The sequence below is a fragment of the Pleuronectes platessa genome, chromosome 19, assembly GCF_947347685.1.
Source record: "Pleuronectes platessa chromosome 19, fPlePla1.1, whole genome shotgun sequence".
Lineage (NCBI taxonomy): Eukaryota > Metazoa > Chordata > Actinopteri > Pleuronectiformes > Pleuronectidae > Pleuronectes > Pleuronectes platessa.
The window spans coordinates 743,678-750,679 of record NC_070644.1 but is presented as its reverse complement, the minus strand read 5'-3'; positions in this window follow the sequence as shown (position 1 = coordinate 750,679).

Below are 7,002 nucleotides of genomic sequence, written 5' to 3'. Positions count from 1 at the left end.
CTTTCATAGCGTCTAATGAGAAGACAGCTGATGGTAGTTGTAATGAGGAGGCCCTGTGTATTATATGTAATAATCTCCTCACATTGTCTGCAGGCTGCCTGGATCTGATGAATCCTGTTTGGTCACAATTAATGAGTTTCGTCATAAAGGGTTGGAGCCTACGTGCAAGAAACTTAGCGTAAATTTTTATATCAGCATTTAAAAGGGATAAAGGTCTATAATTGGCACATTCAGAAGGATCTTTATCCTTTTTCAACAACAGTGAAATGATAGCTAAATTCACATCTCTGGAGAAAGCACCTCTCTCCAAGGAGGCCTGAATCATATCAAGAAATAAGGGCCCTAGACTATACCAGAAAGTTGTGTAAAGTTCTGGGGGGATCCGGTCCAGGCCAGGTGATTTGCCCTTGTGCATATCATCAGCTGCAGCCTTAAGCTCATTTAAAGTGATAGGGGCGTTTAAACTTTGGGAGCCATTGTCTGTCATTTTAGGTAGTTGGATGGAACTCAAGAATTTGTTGCATGAATCTTTGTCGTGAGAAACCTCTGAGCTGTACAAGTCAGCATAGAAACTACGAAAAGAAGCATTGACTTCAGAGGGTTCTGTTAACATATGCCCGTCTTCTGATCTAATGGAGGTGATGTCAGCGAAATGTTCATTAGCCTTCAGCCTCAGCGAGAGTAAATGGCTGGGTCTGGCTCCATTAAAATAATATGTTTGGGGTGTTCTATGGATCAAGAATCCAGCACGCCGTTTGAGAATAGCATTAATATCTTTTTTCACCAGGTCGTACTGCAATGCAACCTGATCATCAACATTTTGTTGCAATAAGTTGTCCAATGTTGAAAGTTTGCGCTCCAGCTGGGTCAGCCTGGAAGAGCGGGCTTTTCTTAAATTAGATGCATACAGTGTAGCATTATTTCTAATAAAGCCTTTAAAAGCGTCCCAGAGTATTCTCGGGTCACTGACTGACCCCTTGTTTATATTGATGAATTCACAAAGTTAAGCCATAAACTGAGTTCTAAATGACTCGTCACGAAGTAAGGTAGTATTGAAACGCCATTTAGGAGCTCGCAATGGGGTGGAGCGAATCAAGGCAAGAACAACTACAGCCTTGTGATCTGAAAGAGTGACTGGCAAGAGAGTGACCTCCATAATTTTTTTAAACAAGCCTCTAGACTTGTGTCTTGCTGAGAGGTGGGTAAAATCTCTGGAAGTAGGGTGCATCAAACGCCATAAATCTACCACACCAGTGTTATTTGACCAAGAGCGTAAGGCATCCGAAATCTGTTTTTGTTCTTTGTTTTCAGATTGACCGGATCTATCAAAAGAGTGGTCCAATACAGCATTAAAATCAACACCTATGATTAGCTTAAAGTCAGGAAGATCAAGCAGAATTTTAGTTATCTGTTCATAAAAGGGTTAGAGATGCATTATCTAATGATATAGCTGCGCTAGACGACATTGCCCTTGCTTCCAATGAAACAGTCAGGAACTTGGGAGTGATCTTTGATCCTGATTTATCCTTTAATTCTCACTTAAAACAAATTTCTAGGACCGCTTTTTTCCACTTACGTAATATTTCCAAAATTAGACATGTCCTTTCCCAAAAAGATGCAGAAAAACTAGTCCACGCCTTTGTTACATCGAGACTGGACTATTGTAATTCATTATTATCTGGCTCCAGCAGTAAGTCGTTAAAGACTCTACAGCTTGTCCAAAATGCCGCAGCACGTGTCCTGACGAGAACAAAGAGAAGAGAGCACATTTCTCCAGTACTAGCGTCGCTACACTGGCTTCCAGTTAAATCTAGAATAGAATTTAAAATTCTCCTCCTCACCTTCAAGGCCCTTAATAATATGGCGCCTTTTTACCTTAAAGAGCTGTTAGTACCTTATAAACCCGCTAGAGCACTCCGCTCCCAGAATTCAAGCCTACTTGTCGTCCCTAAATTCTCTAAAAAAAGAGTAGGAGCCAGAGCTTTTAGCCATCAAGCCCCTCGGCTGTGGAATAATCTACCACTTTCAGTTCGGGAGGCAGATACCATCTTTTCATTTAAGAGTAGACTCAAAACCTTCCTTTTTGATAAAGCTTATAGTTAGAGCTAATTAGTGCGCCAGAACGTTACTTGTTCTATTTTATAACACATGACACACGGAGCTTCTCTTTCCAGCTTCTCCTTCCTCTTCTCCATCCCTATCCCCCTTCCCCGGAATCCCTTTGCTTTATCACCCGCAGATCCAGGGCCTCTGTGGCCGCACCATGGATTGCGGTTTGTGGATCGTACACCGGGGGTCGCGGTGGTCCATTGTGGCGGATTCTGGGCTGATCATGGTGCTGGTCGCGGACCCTGTGTCGCGTTGGCATTGGGCACGGGCGGTGGACCAGGACCGCGGTGGTGGCTTGTGATGGGTCCTGGTGGGCGGCGGTGGACGGTGACTGAGGACTGGAGTGGCGTCTGGTCTGGATGGTGGATCGTGGTCTAGATGGTTGCTGAGCATGGACTGTGCTTGCAGCGGGACTGCTTGGCATGTCATGTTGGGGTTGTCCTTCGGGATGTCTACCCTCATCAAATGCTGCTAGAGACTTTGATTATTGATGATGTTTTCCTGCACGTGGCATCTATTGCACTTCTGTCCGTCCTGGGAGAGGGATCCCTCACATGTGGCTCTCTCTGAGGTTTCTACATATTTTTACCCTGTTAAAAGGGTTTTTAGTAGTTTTTCCTTACTCTTGCTGAGGGTTAAGGACAGAGGATGCCACACCCTGTTAAAGCCCTATGAGATGAATTGTAATTTGTGAATATGGGCTATACAAATAAAATTTGATTGATTGATTGATTGACTATCCACCTTATGCTGTGGGCAGCTGATGATCTGAGTGCTCTTTTGGCTTTCGCAGGCCTCCCACTGTTGACCAGCCCATTAATCGTTCCTAAACTTTACAAAAGCCAGAGGAGTGAACTCGCTCTGCTGGATCAGGGATAAGGGGGATAAAGTCAGTGACAGGACAAATCAAAGGCCTGTTTGATGTGTCATCCAACACCAGAACTCAGACAGAGAACACGTGCTGATCTCATGTGGACAAGTTGTCTGACAAAAGCTCACTCAGAACAATTTGATCTGTATTTAAATTGCAGGAGATTTGCTTTGATGATTGAGCCACATTCTTACAAATGGGCTGATTGAATATTTTCCACATTATTTTCTGGCGACGCCTCAATCCATGATACCATGACAGGACCAGGGACAACAGGAAGAGGAGTCAGACCAACAGAGGCCGTTAGTGGTTTCCTTTCTCCTGCTCTCACTGAAACCCTCGATGTCGAAAAAATTGCGGCATCTTTAAAAAATACTAACTTGAAAGATTTGTGGGCCTAATATGTTCAGTTGTAGAAAAGAATACAAACATGGTGGTGTGGATGCTTCTGTACACACCCTCTTCTTCTGTATATGCTTAAATAGCACTGTCACTCAGGACAGGAGTCAGGTGTGAGAAGACATTTTAATGTGTGAAGTATATCAGACTTTATGTTTTCAGATCTTCTTGCCAACCAGGAGTAATACATCATGAAGTCTAGCTGCATGAGAGAGGAGGAGGATTCTATTTGGCCTAATTGAGACTCTCCTCTGTAGTTTCATCCAATTTGTTCTAATTATTGTCACTGTTATTCCGGACTGAGACAATGTAGCTCCAGTGGTGATATAAGTTTACAAGTGAAAGAGCACAAGGGATGTGTAGGTCGAGGGAAGTACACTGTCGACATTTGAGTGATTTGGACACGAAATATGTTTAATATTAAAGCGATTTTAATAAACAGGCAACCAGCGCTCTGTAGCATTCAGAGGGGGGGTTCTGTGCCTTGAATCTTCTTCCACGTCCTTGGATAAACTATATATAAAATAATGAAATTCTCAGACTGGAGTTGCCATTGAGTCTTTATAATAGTAAGCTTTGCAGAGTTTACACAACAAGCACGGGTGCTCAAAGTGCGAGTGGGACTCTGAAAGAGCGGCGTTGTGTCTCCCCCAGCAGTCCACGCTGCCTTCCACTGGCCTCAGTACTGCCGCCATGCTGGCCATCCTGGCTTGTGATGCTACTAACTGGGTAAATACTTTGAAACAATGATGAAATTGGGGATTAGCTTAACACAATAACAGCAGAAAAAAATTATATTAGGTTTTTACTACGACACTTAGCATTGTGTATAGTATCCAGTAAAGTCATTCCATTAAGATTTACTGCCTGTAAAGGAGTTTAATGCTAATAAATAATAAATTAAAAATTAAAAAGATCAGTAAATAGTGTTAGGGGCAGTTTATCCTCCAGTACACCCCTGGAGGCTTAATGTGCATAGGAAAATAATGGAAGCAGCAGCGAAAATATTTCTCTTAGTCACAGCTGCTCAGTAGTGAGGTTTACTTTTCCTACCAATTTTGATCCGGTTATCTCCTCTGGCAAGGTCAGCATTATCACTACTGAAACAACAATTGTGAGTGATTATCTGGGCCGTCTGTCTTTTTGATAGCGGCATAATAAAATGTCACAGCCACCTCTGCAGAAACTCTCAAATGCTCAATTGGATAGTGTGGAGGTGCTGAGACGGTTTTGGCTCGTGGCCAGCGTCATTGTCATTTCTATTCAGTCTGTTGGATCACGACTCATGCCTTATAGATGGGGAGCATTATCATTCTGCAGGAGACCAGCTCAATCAAGAAGGGAAAGCAACAGGCTGTGAAGGTGATCACGCTGAGTAGTTTTGGTGGAGTGTCGAATTTAGTCCTCTAAGTGAAAAAGGCATAAGCTATTCCAGGAAACACATAAAAACGTTTAAACAGTCACCTCAATTTGTAGCTTCAAACGTCGGCTAGATTTTTCTTCCAGTTGTTCTTATCTATATGAGGCCCGTGCTAATCCCAAACAGAATACTTGGGCCTTTTGCAAAAAAACAAATGTTCCTACAGAAGCTCTGACAGTAGCTCCATCAGGTTTCCATCTGGTTATTAAAAAGCCGTTTGGCGTATACATAAGGTTGGATTTGGATCATTTGCATTTCACGCCTTGTGAGGGGAGACTAAAATAGGCATAATGACGTGTAGGTGAACCCTCACATTGTTCAGAAAGATTAGAGATTTCCCACAGATTTTTAGGGATCATTGGATTAGTTCCTAAGGAAATCTAATAATGCAACCTCCGACAAAAGAGTGTCGATTGATATACTGCAATAGCTTAACCGGCTACTGTAAATCCATAGAGACAGACACAAGCACATACATATGCACGGTATATGCACATGTTGAGAAAGACAAGTAGATTCCAATTCGAGCCAGTATATGTGGATGTTTGTTTAAACACCGCCTCCAAACTATGAATATCCAGACATAGCTTAACATGCGTAAGAGAGTGGTGGAGGTGGAGCACAAATATATTTTTAAAGTAAAAAGACAAATAAAGAGTCAGAAATATACTCAGGTAAAAGTACTACATGTATATTTTATATAAATACAGGTATGAAGAGACATTTACTCATATATGTTGGGGAGTAAATAACTTGAAAATAAATCGACTTAGGAAAGTAGAGATACAGGAAAAATATACTAAAGGGCAATAAAGACGTAAATGTTCTAAGTTCCATCCCACCATTAGGCACAGCACGTCTGTGAGGTTTGCTTTTCGACACTCACTGAAACACTTTGCATGGAGCTCAAATTTGAGCTTTTCTCCGGAATCCTTGTCTTTGGAGGCTAGTGTTTTAAACCGAAAACAAGAGAAAAGGCTTCAGAAAGGAATAATACAGTGTTTAACTGCTCTGACATCAGTTGGTAAGTCGAGCACGGCTGTTTATCAAGCTTAGATCTGCATTCATAACCTAGAGTTGCTTCCAAAGTCAGAAGGAAACTTGGCATGGTCGATTATCTTTGGATCTGTTTTTCTTTATCGACTCTGACTGAGCTCAGGTTCTGTTTTGATCAAGTGATTTAAAAAAAAAGATATATGTACATAACATTAACTCAGGTTATTGACGGGTCCGTCAGGTTGGACTCTACATGAATGAATATTATCTGTTTAAATTTGCTTTCAGACACTAAATTGAGCTGTATGTGAAAACGCAAACGTCTGAGTGAGAGGCTCCGGACATTTTCCGCAGTTTTTTCTGCCGCCCTCATAGTAAAATCTCATGACAATGTTCGAATGAGCTCATGTGAGAGCACAGCAGGAGATCCTCCGGGGATGTACTGTGAGGGAGTGGCCATGTTGAAAAAAAAATTAAAAAGAATACAAATATCTCAGGATGAAAAAGCAGTGCCAGACTCATAGAGGAAGAAGATGTAACAAGAGTTTTTTATGATAAGGGGTCAATGACCTGCATCGTCATCCTGTGCTACCCCTTGTCTGAAATCTTACCAGGAGAATCTCCTGCTACTTGTTCTTGTCTGAAAATGGCCTGGGAGTGAAATATTTCCCCCATTTTATCTTTCCGCTGAAACTTTGTTGAGTTTGTATTCATTTTAAATACTTCATAGCGAACCAGATGCATCTTTTCAGGTAGATTTGTATCCCAGCAGGCTTCCTGTTGCGTTTTCCCAATTGCACCCAAAGACTTTTTTGTGAAGATTGGTCAATGTGAACACGTTCCAGGGGTCTCGGGGGCCACCATTGAGCCATTTTGCGACGATTATTGAAAATTCCTCCAGAATACGTTGGTAAGAATTTGAGCATGTTAAAGCCCTCAAAAAGCCAATTAATTTGCCTGAATAATAATGATAATAATAATAATAATAATAATAATAATAATAATAATAATAATAATCCTTACAATTTCAATAGGGCTTCCCACGGAAGGGCCCTAACAAGAGTTTTACCTTTGGTGTTCAAATTCAAATATAAATGAAAAAAAATAATACTATTAATAAATTTCTAGGGTTGCAAAGCAGCACTGAGCAGGCCCGAGCACATGCATTTTGAAGCGTTGAATATGTTTTGCGGAAAAGAAAAAAAAT